This window comes from Onychostruthus taczanowskii, unplaced genomic scaffold, assembly GCF_017590055.1.
Source record: "Onychostruthus taczanowskii isolate IOZ18803 unplaced genomic scaffold, ASM1759005v1 scaffold15, whole genome shotgun sequence".
In the NCBI taxonomy this organism is placed as follows: domain Eukaryota; kingdom Metazoa; phylum Chordata; class Aves; order Passeriformes; family Passeridae; genus Onychostruthus; species Onychostruthus taczanowskii.
In genome coordinates this window covers 7,469,882-7,484,437 of record NW_024498685.1, presented here as the reverse complement: position 1 = coordinate 7,484,437, position 14,556 = coordinate 7,469,882, and positions in this window count along the sequence as shown.

The window sequence follows — 14,556 nt, the reverse complement described above, 5'->3', positions numbered from 1 at the left end:
TGCACAAGCAAAGCAAAACAAGGCATTCATTCCCCTCTTCCCTTGGACTGGCAAGTGCTCAGCCATCCCAGGAAAGCTGGACTCCATCACAGGTCACAGTCTCTTGGGAAAACAAACACCATCACTCCAAATGTCTCTCCCTTCCTCCTTCCTCCAGCTTTGTGTACAGGAGTGACACCTTACGGTCTGGGATGTCCCTGTGGCCAGTTGGGGCCAGCTCTCCTGGATGTGTATCCTCCCAAGGCCTTGTGCCCCCCAGGCCCAGCACTGGTGGGGTGGGAGAGGAGCAGAAAAGGCTTTGGCTCTGTGCATGCCTAAACTAAATAATAACTAAAACATCCCTGTGTTATCAGCACTGCTCCAGCACAAATCCAAAACACAGCCACTACCAGCTACTGGAAGAAATTTAACTCTACCCCAGCCAAATCCAGAACAGCCATTTATTCCAAATATTATTTGCAGCCCCTTCAGTAATCAAGATTTGATTGAGAAAATAGAGGATATTTAAAAATAAGAACCTTCAAAATAGCTGTAATTAAGCTTCTCCCATAGAGCAGCACATAACATTGTTCAGGGGAAAAACAGCAGCAGGGTAGACTACAAATATGCTAAAATCAAACTAAAAATGTGTGATAGGAATTGAAGGGACACTGTGGAGTTGTTCCTGTCATCCCAGGGATGCAGTACCACCTGTGTGAGGAGCAAAGTTAGTGGCATTTACTCTGTTTCTCTGTGAAATGCTCTGGTTTGGGTGTGTAACATGGGCAAGGGCACTTTACATTCACAGGAGAGTGCAAATTCAAAGCTGTTTAGAATTCTGCAATATCTTAATGATAATAGTTGATCCCAGTATCAGAACAGTACTTCTATTTTTAAAATGCAGTCAATCAATCATTTTAATACATTGCACCCTTAGTGTCAAACACCTCAGAAAATTATGTCTATGGCAGTAAAAATAAAGCATCTGAAACCCCTTCTGTAGAGTCATTCTTCCCTTTTTTCTTACCTATCTAAGTACAGTAAAAGCTCAATGCTACAAGAAATATTTGGAATTACATAACAAGGAGTAAATCCTCCAAACAAGACTGATTAGCAGGCAGGGATTGCTGTCATGAACTGAGCAAGGAGGAACAGAGAAACTGCCCCACATGACTAAAGTTCTCTCTAAAAATACAGCATGTACTGTTTTGTTCTTGGGGTTTGGTTTTGACTTTTGAGGTGGGAGTTGTGTACTGCCTTTTAAGAGGATTACAATGAAAATTCCTCCTTTCTGTTTACTTCTCAGGAAGGTGCCCCATGTTCATGCTTTTACAGAAAACTGTTCATGTAGAGGTGATTGAGGTTGTAGATAATTCAAGTTCAATTTCTGCCTCTGCTGCAGTGATTCACACAAAAGCACAAGAGAGTCTTGTACATCTGTTCCTCATCTGCAAAATAAGGATTAATGCTTCCTTATCATTAGTGCTTATAAATGACTTTGAAGTTCCTCCAGTGTGCTTCAAATATATCTGTTACTGTTGTTGGTGATAAAAATGTTGGTGATAAAAATACATAACTCAGACATGTTAACAGCGTATTAACTGAGAGGATTTTTAACACAACTTGAATATAAAAGTATCAGCACCATATTCCAGCAAATAACCAGCTACAGTGAGAACATACCTTTACATCACCTCTATTTTCACTTCCACATGAATTTTCTCAAGAGTGAGTTTTTTGTGGGCTACTTATTTTCTGAGACTGACCCTCAGTCTTGTATTGATCAAAGGCTTTGCTTTTTTACATAGGATCAGCAAGAAACAGTGTTTTCAGTCATGAAACTGGTAGGACCACTACATTGGACCAAGAAGTTAAAAATTAATTTCAACCATTCTTGTTTTCCCAAGACAAATAAAGGGGGAAGTTTTGAAAAAGATTTTTGGTTTCAGTTGAACAGTAGCCTGCACAAATAGGTATTTATATAACAAAAAATAACTCAATGAAAGCAAGTTTAGCTGAAGTAAAATTGGAGCCAAAAGAACAGATGATCTGGGCACAGATCATAGGTTATGGAATTAAGACATCTGGATTTCTATTCAATTCTCTGAAGGTGTAACTAGGAGTTAATAAGGTTTGCTTTCCTCTTCCAGAAGAGCTTTTTTTATGTGATGTCTGAAATCTAGCTTCCTTACGGAATTAATAAATGTTTTTCCAATAATTCAAAATAACTGCCTTGAAAATACAAGGCAGCTTATGACAGTCCTTCCTAACTTTATGCATTCATAGCAGCAATACGGTAATTTGTGATTTGCAGATGTGAGTGCATCCTTCCTAGGGACAGCTGTCCCAGCAATCAGGATATTTGAGGCAAGGCTTCTTTAAATCATTTGCCTAGATGACTAAGGCAGTATCTGAAAGGATTTTTTTTTGAAGTAGCAGTAGAGAGGGCTTCTATTTTGTGTTTGTTTCACCCAATAGGTCTCCTCCCATTACATGTTTCATTTTGATGTTGATACACATGCTTTTGTAAATTATTGCACATTTTTATGTCAGATACAATTGTAAGTATATATGGGTTTAGTTCACTATGCTTATGTGGCACAAATGAAAGATCCTCTTACAGGGTTTGTGGTTAGTGCATGTTGAATTCATCCTGCCATTCCGTGCATTGCTTGAGTGCTCGAGGACAGAGTGCCACAGCAGGGAATTGTCAAATGTCTGATTCTCTTCTCACCCTTTTCTGAAAAGGAGATGTTGAATATAGGAAGGGCATGGCACTGAAAAAACTTCAATTGTATTTCAATATTTGAAGCACCATTTGTGCAAAATATGCCATATATATATATAAATATATATATATACACACACACAATAGAGTTAAGCTCCAAAACACGTTAACAACCTTCATGAAAAAATCTCATATTCTTTCATTAAGATATATAAATATATATATATATATATATATATATATACACACACAACAGAGTTAAGCTCCAAAACACGTAACAACCTTCATGAAAAATCTCATATTCTTTCATTAATTTCTTGAGATTCTTTTTTCTAATTGAATTTTGAAGTAAGGCCGTTCTCCTTTGAACACAGATTGCAAGTTTTTGCAAGTAGTTCACAAGCACTTAGTGTGCCCAGTGTTTGGGTACCCCCAAGGCAGTAGGAATACAGGCTAGTGCCAGATGAGTGACAGCTTTCATTCCTTTACCATAGTTAACAGCAAAGGTTCAGAAGTTGTCATGCCAGCTTTTTAAATAAAATTGTAAACTTGCAGTGCCCATGTTTCCAGAAGGAAAAAGTCTTGCTAACGTCTTGTGGTGCTGACTTCAAATGACAGTATTTTAAGGTCCTTACCATTGTTTCCCTTTGACATAGACACCTGTTTTCATCTAGCAAGAAGGGGTTTGTAGCTTCTAATTTATTAGGTCACAGTGATAACACAAATAGATCTACTTAAGATTTAGTCTGGTAGCTACAGCTATGGGCCTTTAAAATTATGTTGCACACCATACTTGTCTTCATATCTAGATTGATGGTTTTGAGGGGACAGCCCTTCCTGAGAGCATGTGTTATTAGAGAAGATAGAAATGAGTTATTTGTGTATTCCCACATGCCTTGTTAAAGCAGCCCTATGTATTATGTCCCTGTCTTACTCTAGGTGTTGTAAAATACTTAGTCTGCTTACTTCATCAGTTACCATGCAGTGTGGATAGCTAAAGTCATGACAATCCTGTTCATCCTCTCAATTCTAATACTTGGTAGTAGGTTATGTTTATGTTAGAAAGATCATAGTTTTTCTTACATGAATTACCAAGTACATGAATGTTGTAATTCTTATTCAGAGCCTAGATGATTCATTATTGATAGAAAGTGGTGTTCCTTTCTTAAAGGAAAGGGCTGTTCATTTGGAATGTTCAGTATTACAGTTGTCTTTCTGATGAAAATGATTTGGGGTTTGGTTTCCTTTTCAGCAGCTAAGGATCATTCTAGCAAAAAATATTGGTGATCCACAACAGGGCACTCTCCATATCAGATATCTGGATTACAAAGTGTTCTGGGATTATCATACCCCCATATGTTCTTAGAGGATAATTACTACCCTGTAGACTTGGTATGTCCCAGCCTATCATCCACATTTTGTTTAAGAGTGTGTGGGTTTTTTTATTTGCTTTTGTAAAGGTGTTTTCTATGTACTGTTGATGCTGCAAGACATAGAAATTTAGGAGACTTGTATATTAGCATTCCATAGCGCAATGAAAGACTGGGAAAATGTGTGTTTGCCAGCAGAACTGGTATCCAAAATTTATGCATGTGTAATATATGGAATTACAATGAAAATATTTAAAATATAAGGTAATAGTTAAATGTGGGGGAGGGGGGGGGTGTTATGGTTTTAGATTTCTTAAGTGTTATATCTTTCAGTATTTGACTTGCTGTATAAATTTGGGGGGGATGTTGCGATTGTTTTGGGTTTGGGGAGGTTTTTGTTTGTTTCAGGTTTTGGGGGTTTTTTGTGGGTTTTTTGGTGGGGTTTGATTTTGATTTTGCTTTGGTTTTGTTGGCTGGGTGGGTGGGGGTTTTTTTCTTCCTGTACTTGCTTGTGTATGTATTTTACAGGTTCTGACTTTCTGGCCAGAGCAGACAGAATTACTTGATGCTGAGAACCTTGTTAATTTTATGGTGCATTTTCACATGGAGATCAGCTTTTATTCCCCCTCTCAGTCTTTATTCTTGATTCAGTTGCTAGTAAGGTTTACTGAGCAAAAACACTGGGTGTATTATGGGAAGAAATCCAATCAATGCAGCACCAAGGGACAGTCCTTCAGAGTCCTCCCTATGGCTGTGAGCCAGACTGGAGGTTACTACGAGGTTACTCTGTCTGACTTTAACCAAAATACCTATCTACTTCTGAAAAGGCTGCCGGCCACCCCAAACATGTGTAACAGAAGCCTCATTAATATGAGCTCCCAATATATATATATACACCTGTTGTGCCAGCCCCCAGCACAGAGGCTGTGTTTCCTATTTTAAACACTTTGCATGGCTGTCTGCATTCCCTGCTGTCTGCAGTTGCTGTGCTGTGCTGCTGCAGGGCAGCTCACAGGCTGTACCTTCGGGGAATGCAGGAGGCTAAAGAAAGTGGTGGCAGATGTCAGTGGGCCTTGCCAAATGCTAGCTTTCAACTCAGATTGTCTGAAAGATTCACTGGCTAATCCAGACTTTGTGATACAGAAGTATCCTCATTAGTCATGGCTTTAAGTGTGCGTTTCTTTAATGCCTGCTTCTTTTTCAGGTATTGATGCAGAGAATTGCATTGGCATATGTGGAGGAAATCTTTATTTGTTTTGCAAGACTGCTTCCTAGCAAACTCCAGCCCTCTGTATGCAGAGTTTAAACTCTTCTTGGAGTTAAATTATTAGAAAGATACAGCACTTCCTTAGGGCTTTTACCTGTTTTGGCTCTGAGTTCTAATAAATCATTTGGCAGCAAAACTACTCTAAGATAAACTTCTCCCCTTTGATGAAATATTTGTTCAGCACATTCTACAATATAGTTTATGTCAAGAGCTATATGTCTTCCTTGTTAAAGACAAAAAACAAAGGCTCAAAACCATTATCAGACACCACTGCTGATTCAGCAGAGTCAAAAAACTTCACATAACCAGTAAGCCATATATTTTTTGGCCACCTCGTTTGGTTTTCCTCACAAACACATTGGGAACTGCCTGCCAGTACTTTTTGCCCATACCATATTTTGTGTAATTGAGCAGTAAGCTCTTAAGGAAAGTATACTGTTCCCCCAAGCTGGCCCTGAGGAGCCTCAGGTGCTCCTACTTGCACACAGGTGGTTTCCAGGGAACTCCCTCCCCTCTGTTGTGTGGCTCCTGTTGCACTATGAGTGGACTGAAATATCTGCAAGCGGGCACACCTCACACCTGCTGTTGCATTCACAGTTTTAATCATTGTTCTCACAGGGCCTCATTGATAATGCCTGCATTTTGGTTTTGTTTCTTAAAGTTTTCCATGGAAATTAAAGTTTCTTAAAGTTTTCCATGGAAATTTCTGGTAAGTTATGAATCCTAGCACCCGGTATTGATGGCTAAGAGGAGGCTGCAGTTCTAGTGGCAATGAGCTGCTGCAGTGAATCAGAGACTCTCAGAAAGCTTCATTATCTCTGCCTCAGTTTCAGCTCATCTCTGTCTGCAGTGATGTACTTCCTGCCCATGTTGCAGCATTTGATTGTGAACTGTAGCCTGAGAAGCATGTGGCAGTTTCAAGATGCATGTATGTTAAACAAAACTTCGGGAGAAACAGTCTCCTCAGTTAAAAATCCTAAGAACATAATAATTCTGGGCCACAGAAGGGTCTTTCTGGCCTACTGTGTTGTTTTTGTGATTAGTTGTCTGTGCTCATGGAAAAAATACAAGTGCTAAGTATATGGAATAAATAGGCAGAAGTGTAGTGGTTGATGAACTCAGTCACTGCATATGGAAAATCCCTCCAGACTGTAGGTGCAACAGGTGAGAGAATTCTTAGGCAAGAAGCCTGGATTTGTGTGGTTGGATCCACAGTCACATATTGGGCATAGGGACCAGCCACAGCACAAACACCAGGCAAGTCTGGGACTAAGCCCAGGGGTTCCAGCCATTTGCAGATTTCTAAGGGCATTCATCTTCAGTGACAGTAAGTACAAGAATCTTCAAATGCAATTAATTACTAACTGTTAATAACTTTAGTAACCTCCTTCTTTCCATAATGGATTTGATTTGCCTGGGTTCTTTTTATATTATTTCAGCATAAACCCCATTTCTTTTGTCTTTGTAGGTGTTGTGGGTCCCTTCCAGCTCAGCATATTATGTGACACTGTGTTTTGAGGACTTGGATTGTAGAAGTTATTTTCTGTTGTTAGTTGAAGTGGCATCACGTCACAAAAATTTGCATTTTGCACAAAAGTATTTTAGTAAAATTGCAGCTGGGCTGTAGAGCTTCTGGGGACAGGAAATAACTGTAGTTATTACACCTTGAATGTCTTTTGCAAAGATTAAGTATTCCAGGAAAAGTTAATAGCCAACATTTTTCTAAAATGGGATCAGGGTGCTATTTCATGGAGATCCTGCTTCAGTGGGGTTCCAGCCGGTCATGTTGTTGGGATGGGGGGTTAATCAATGAGAAGGATATTTTTTCTTTTCTTCCCACAAAGGAAACATCTTGCATTGCTCTGCAGTAAACCGGGGGTTTTCCATTTTAGCAGACACCAAGTGTCAGTTCTGCATATGGTGTTCAATAGTGCACTACCTTCATGATGTGTAAGAGCATTGTTTCAATAATCCACAAAGGAAACATCTTGCATTGCTCTGCAGTAAACCGGGGGTTTTCCATTTTAGCAGACACCAAGTGTCAGTTCTGCATGTGGTGTTCAATACTGCACTACCTTCATGATGTGTAAGAGTATTGTTTCAATAATCATGAGTTAAAACAGCAATCCTGTTCTATTGCAACCTGCCATGGTAAAGGGTGGCTTATGCCATTGGCCTTCAGAAGTTCATACCCAGATTAAGCTGAACCAAGTACACTTGATTTCCAGTATCAGCCATTAGTGGCTGAGGTTATAAATTTTTTTCATATATTTGATTTATATATTTTGAGGTTACAAGTACACTTGATTTCCAGTATCAGCCATTAGTGGCTGAGGTTATCATTAGTGCCCTTTTTTGGTGCACTGCATTGGTGAGGAAACACCAGCCCTGGTGGTTCTGGGCTAAAACTAGATGCAGACTTGAGCTTACCTGTCTTGGTGTGTAGATATCAAGTGCAATGGAAATTCTACACTCTTTTCTAGACCAGCATTGTCATTAGTTCTCTGACTCTCAGACTGGGTCCCTGGGTGCCTCAAAGACTGTAGTTAATATGTTCCTGCTGTCCACCTCTTTCTGCTTTTAGTCACAGCGTTAAAATACAGTTCTTGCTAAAGAAGATCGTGTCTGTTGTTTGGGAACAATATCCCTGATGTTCAGTAATGTCCCCATTCAGACTAATGCATAAACATATCTTTGAGTTCCATATTTCAGCAAGCCCTTGAAGGCCCTGGAGTGCAGGCATTGTGCATTTCAGGAGTTTAATATGATGTTTCTTGTTGTGCATTCTCATGTTTCATGAGAAATGTATCTGGCAACTGTTGCTCTTCTACAGCCAATATAAAAGAGAGAGGGCTTTCTTATTAACTCTCTGGAGGAGAAATTTAATAAGACCCAGTCATGAAAACACTGACATGACTGAATAAAGTCCTTCATGTCTAAATATCTGCAAGATTGTAGGCTACTGTAATAATGGAATAGTCTGAAAACCATGTATATAAAGTCTCAGTGTGGCACTGTACTAACACATACTCTTTATACAGCCTTAAGGCTGTCAAGTTTGAAGAGTTTCTTTATCTGTACCATTTCTATCCCATCTTTTTTCTTTTTTCTGTACTTTTTTCTGCTTGTGTTCCCATTGGCCAGATGTCTGACTGAGACTAAAGATTATTTTCGTGTACATTTTTGTACAGTACCTATATTCTATATTAAGGAAAAATATACACATGCATTTTTCTTCTTTATTAATAAACCGAGTGACAATTTAAAATAAATTCTTTCAGCTGTTCAGAATGGTACACAGATGTACTGGCACATTTCAGAATGAGTTAAATAGAGAGCAAAGCATTACATCACTTACAGAGCTGAGGAAGAGGAGGTGGTCTCTGACCACTAAAGCAAAACAAAGCAGTGCCACGGTGGTGGCTTTGAGAAAGATAAACCAGACTGTTACCTCTCCTTGTAGGTTGTGTGAGGAACTCTGATGCCTTAATGCCTTTCATTCCAAAGCCAGGTATCATCTCACAGTGGGTAACCCAATCCTAATTTTTAGGATGCTTAAGTCTTTATAGGACTTTGCTCTTAGGCTTGGCAGTGAAGAGAATATTCACTTGCATTTACATCTGATTTAGGTGCATGTGTAGGTAATTGTTATTCCTAAGCTGCTGCTATGGAGAGAGAAAAAAGAGGCTCCTAAGGGATTGGTTGGTTCAGGGTATGTATGTTGGAGATGTACTGCAGATTCCTCTCTGAAGGATCCTGTCTGTATCTGGACACTCTGTATGATCCTGTCACCTTAACTGAGACAGTGAAAGTGAGCTGTGTCCTCTCTCTGTCTCTGCCTTTCTGTTCTGTAAACCAAGGCAGTATTTTTTTCTCATTCAAAAGGAGTTGTGAAGCACATGGATACTATGGTTGTCAAAGACTGGGAAATGCCAAAATGGGAGGTGTCTTTTGTTGGAGGAAAGCAGTATTCCAAGAAGATTGACTTGGACTAGACTGTTATATGCATACAAATTTTGAGGCTGTTGTGGAGAAAAGTAACCTTTCTTCACAAAACAGCAGCAGAATTAGCTGCAAATAAAAATGTAGAAGCAGTAAGAAGTGAATAGATTTAACAGGTGGTGTGATGTGATGTGAGTGAGAACAATCACAGCACCACTTCTTTGGAATGACCCAGAGTCGTTTATGTGGAGTGTGCAAGGGATGAGGCCCAGGTAATTGCACTGTGAGTTCAGACAGCACCCTAAGGAGAGTTCCAGAGGTGGGACAGGGTTGGAACCCACAACCCTGGTGTTATCAGTGCCATGCCCTTGAGCCCATTTCAGGGTCAGTCTCTTTTGTGAGAGGGTTAACATTTACTGAATATTTGTTCTATTACAGGTGGCATTCCTGCACAGTTTAAGTGGATATAATTGTTGAGAGGGCTAATGCTTACTGAACACTTCCACTAAATTTGGTGTTTCTGCATAGATTATATGGATACAGTTATGACAGCATCACCATTTTATAATATTTGTGCCATTAGAGTTGCTTATTGTGGACTTTGAGTGTTACTATGGACTTTGAGTGTTATCTCACCCTAATCCACACTCAAGGGGATCTGTGAATCTCAGCTCCTCTCCCCTTCCCATAGTGGGGATGTCAGGGAGTGGTGTTTTTAGGTTCCTCATAGTTCTATCACCATCACAATGCAAGAAACCAGGAATTGTTTTTTCACCATACTGTATGTATTTTTGTATGAGATAGTAATTTCTGTACTTGACTATGATTACAAAGCATATGTAAAGGTATTACTGACACAAATGCATTATCAAAAATGTTCGTGTCCCTGGCTACTGAGACTAAACTGCTGAATGCTGCATTTTAGGAGTGATTTATACCTGATGTATTGATGTGCATGATTGGTCAATTAATCTGACCACAATTCATCTTTCTACTGGTGATTGGTATAGCAATTTTAAAGGTTGGAAAACAAGGATGACATTACGGGGTAAAGGTTGAAATATTTTTATCTGGTAACTTTTCTTTAAACTCACTTGGCTATGAAAGTAGAGGAAAGTTTTTTTACTCAAAGCTTTCAATGTTTGCAGCTATTGAATTGACTGGTCTCAGGAACTTGTCATAGCACTTCCCTGAAGGTAAAGTCATCCCTTCATGAAGTGCCATTCATGCCCTACTTACCCTCAATTAAGGCTTTCAAAATAAGTTTTGGGACACTGGCCTTCTTCTGAAACACAATTCTCACCTGCAGAAATGACTTTAGAAGGCTGTATTTAATATCTGTATGTCTGTTCCATCACTCATTTTTTCCATCACTTTTTCCATCATAAGGATAACACAATTTTTTTTTTCTTTCTCTCTCTTTAGAAACAGAAAGAATGACTTACTGGGGAACCAAGTTAAAAACTAAAGAAGTGAAGATTGGTCATCTCTGCAGAGGAAATTACAAGGTATGCATAGTAATCACACTGGAGATTCATTTCTTGCTGGTGCTTAGGTCTTCATGGTACATTACTTGTGGCAATAAAGTTTAAAAATAGTCCTCAGAAGTGTTGAAAAAGATGTTTGGAAAAGTACTTTTTTCTTCTGTGTGCTTCCCACACTAAGCAAAGCAAACATTTATTTGGTTATAAATATCTTTGAGATGCACCTTTAAACTCGTTACTGTGCTGAATTGTAGCTGTGTTTCTGCAGGTAAATGGCAATCACATTCAATGAATTGTTTTTTTGGCTGAGGCCAGTAAAAACAACTCTTCTCCCAACACTGAAATTGAAATCCCTCCAGATACTATCAATGGTCATTCTTGAGACTTAAAGTGCTTGTTTCATGGTCTCATTTAAATCACTGTATGCTCAGTTCAGCAGTGTTGCCATTTTCTCATCCTCATTTATTACCATCACAAGGAGATGCACTTAGAACCTGTTTTGCACTGCATTTGAAGAATGTGTCCTTTTACATTTGTCATCCTGAAAATTTGTAACTTAAGGGATGCAAAGTCAGCACTACTAACAACTCGTGCCTCTCAAATATTTTCTGTAAATTGAATGCTTAATATTTATCCAGTGACTGCTCAGAGACCAGCACAAGGCTATATGGCACTTAAGTCCTGAGGTTAAATGTTACTTCAATGATGCATAAAATTTGTATTGACCATCTGCCCAGCTCTGAGTTGAACCCATTAATGAATAAGCCTCACAGTATCACTGTGAGATAGGGACTTATGATCTCCATTTAACAACTGAAACTGAACCCCAAGGGCTTATGTAACCACTTCAAGTCCTACAGGAAGTGCACAGAACCAGTAGGAAGCCCAGCTCACCTGACCTGCTGTCCTTCCTACTTGGACACCCCTGCACCTGGTATCCTTTTCCCCATGTTCTGTTATCAGCAGTTGTACACTCTTTATGCACAATTTCAACCATCAAATTCTATTGCAAAGAAACTTAAAACACAGCTGATGTGACCTGTGAATCCTTGTCGTCCATGAAGAACAACATGAGACACAAGGCGCAAACAGCACCAGATGGCCTTCACAACTGGAGCAAGTCAGCACAAAGTGACAGCAGGGAGAACTGTTGTTGTGACCTCCCTTTCTATTTTTTGCGTAATGTTGAGAGGAAGACTCTGCAGATCTTTCTGTAGTACAGAGAGGAGCTGCTGGTAGAGGGCAATCAGTGCTTTGCCTTTTGTAATCTTGCTCAACATTTCTTTGATTTCTTTAGTAAATGTCAGGTCACATGCTTACATTCTAAAGCTGAAGTATAAATCATCTTCTCAAGTGACAGAAACTGTCACTTTTCCTTGCAAAGTATTTTTTAACTATGTCTTATGTAACTGTTACAGTTGTTGACATTTTTCTTAAAAGCCCTATTGGTTTGACACTCAGGATTCAGTATAAAGCTATAGACTTGGATAGAGAATTCTTCTGCCTTTGTTTGTATCTCTTTTCCTTTCCCATGAGCTGAAGAAAGAAATATTATGCAACTCTGAGTCATGCTGTAGAAAGATGTTGTATTTTTAATATCATTAGAATTTTAAAAGAAGGAGAAAGATAAACCTTAGCATAGTGAAACCAAGAGTTAATATGCCTTAATTATAGAAAGTGGCTATTAAATTTTGATGGGATGCTATGACTGATACTTCAAATAAAATGTTGATGTAGTGAAGCGGGGAGTGTCAATAATGAGTTGAGTACTAGAGAAAGGCTGTTGATTTTTATGGAAAATATATATGTAAAAAATACATGATCCTCCACCAAAGACTTCCTTGTGGAGATATCCATGGGAAAGAATCAGCGTGTAGACTTCTTCTGTATGTCTTGGCTTGTGTCTACAAGAGCACAGCCCTAAATAGCTGTGTCTTGGCATAGAACGGGCTGAAAGTACTTGCCCACATGAGATGTTTTACTGTGCCCAACTTAAGGATGATACTGATTCCTGTCCAGCTTAAGGGTGATACTCTAGCATTATTAATCTGCTTTCCCTACTCTTTCATGCCTGCAGAAAAAGCTATGGATACATCTTCCTGACAGGTCTTTCTCAGAAGAAATAGCTGGAGAATGTGGAATCAGTTGTGTGGAATTCCTGTTGGCAAGACCTTTGACCCTCGACTTCTGCTAGGTCCAGCTGAGTGATCAAAGAGAACTTCTGCAGGTATTTCATGTCTTCACCTGTACTAATCTCACCTTAATGAGAAGCAAATTATTCTGGAATAACAAGTTCAAGAAGCACTTGTGTTCCTTCTGAGGGAATGCTACAAGAGTGATCTGGAATGCCAGGAGCTTGGTCTTGAGTGGGTCCATTAATCCTACTGCATCCAAGTCCGATGTTTTAGTTAAATTTTAAGTAAGCTAGAGACCTTTATGGTAAATGCAGGGCATTTTAAGACACATTTAGGACTCTGAAGATACACCAGATGTCTGTATTGACATAGTTTTCATCTCTCAAACCCAGCATTTGAATAGTTTGCTTAAGTATCCTGTGGCTGTCGAAGAATATTGCTGAATCTAGAAAGGAATTTCAGGTCTTGATCTAAACATTTCTGCTTTCTAAAGAGATGCTGTCTAATAGCCTTCACAGCAAACAGTTAAACTCAATACAGACACATGCTAGAAGGGTCACTAGCCCTGTTAAGAGGAGTGAAAAGTGCCCTCCTCATTCCCATGACTAACAGCCAGACTCCTCACTGAGTTTAGAGCAACCTACCCTGGCATCTGTGGCATCTTGTGATCATGACTTTGGGGTTTGTAGAATCCCAGTTCCCTTCCTGTCAAAGCCAGAAGCAGGAGATGAGATGATTCCTGTGACACATATGCCCTGTGTCAGCCCGGGTACTTAAATGATCTTAGCACTGAAGCTTCTCAAAGCTGGTTCATGGGCATTACAAACTTGTTCTCCTCAGAACATGGAGGAGGAACACAATATTTTACAGGTGAGGAAGTGAAGCACAGCTGTGAATACTTTAGGATGCATAACCTCAACAGATAAGGATAGATCTTTAGAAGTCTTCAGTGTGGACCAGCTTGTAATGTTTTCAGGGAGACTGACAGCTGAGCTGCAGTTTGCCTTTGAAAAGTCTGAGTTATTTTAGCATCTAAAGAAGCCAGAAGAACTGAGCTTATTTTTCTGAGAACTTGACCCAAGTATTTGCTCATGATCATTAAAGAAATATGTGCTTCAGTTGGTAAATTAATCCAGCTCACTTAAATTTCTGCATACCCAAAGGACCTACCTCTCTCCCACCTTGCTCACTTCCCTGTTCCAAAGATTTTTTTGCTGAGTACTTGGAAGGCAGTGCAGCTCTTCTGTGCTAATTAAATCTTTCTTTCTCCTACTGCCAGCTGTAACAGAGGAAAAATCCCAATAGGACTGACAGAGTCCTGTTGTGCTCATTAGACCATACTGAGTCTGGAACCCTAAAGTCTCCAAAGGCTTACTAGATAATCTCTTTTTAAGACCTCTGTTGGTACCAGTTATTTCAAATAGCAAATGACTGTCAAGTCTCAGGAATTTGCAACAGTAGGTTGCCCAGTCACTGGTTAAAACAACTTGAAGAGAAGGCTCTGGGGCTCCTTCCAGTGCCAAAGGGTCTCCAAGAAGTGGAGAGGGACTCTCCAAGGGCCTGGAGTGACAGGACAATGGGGAATGACTTCCCAGTGCCAGAGAGCAGGTTTAGATGGAAAATTAGGAAGAAATTCTTCCCTGTGCAGGTG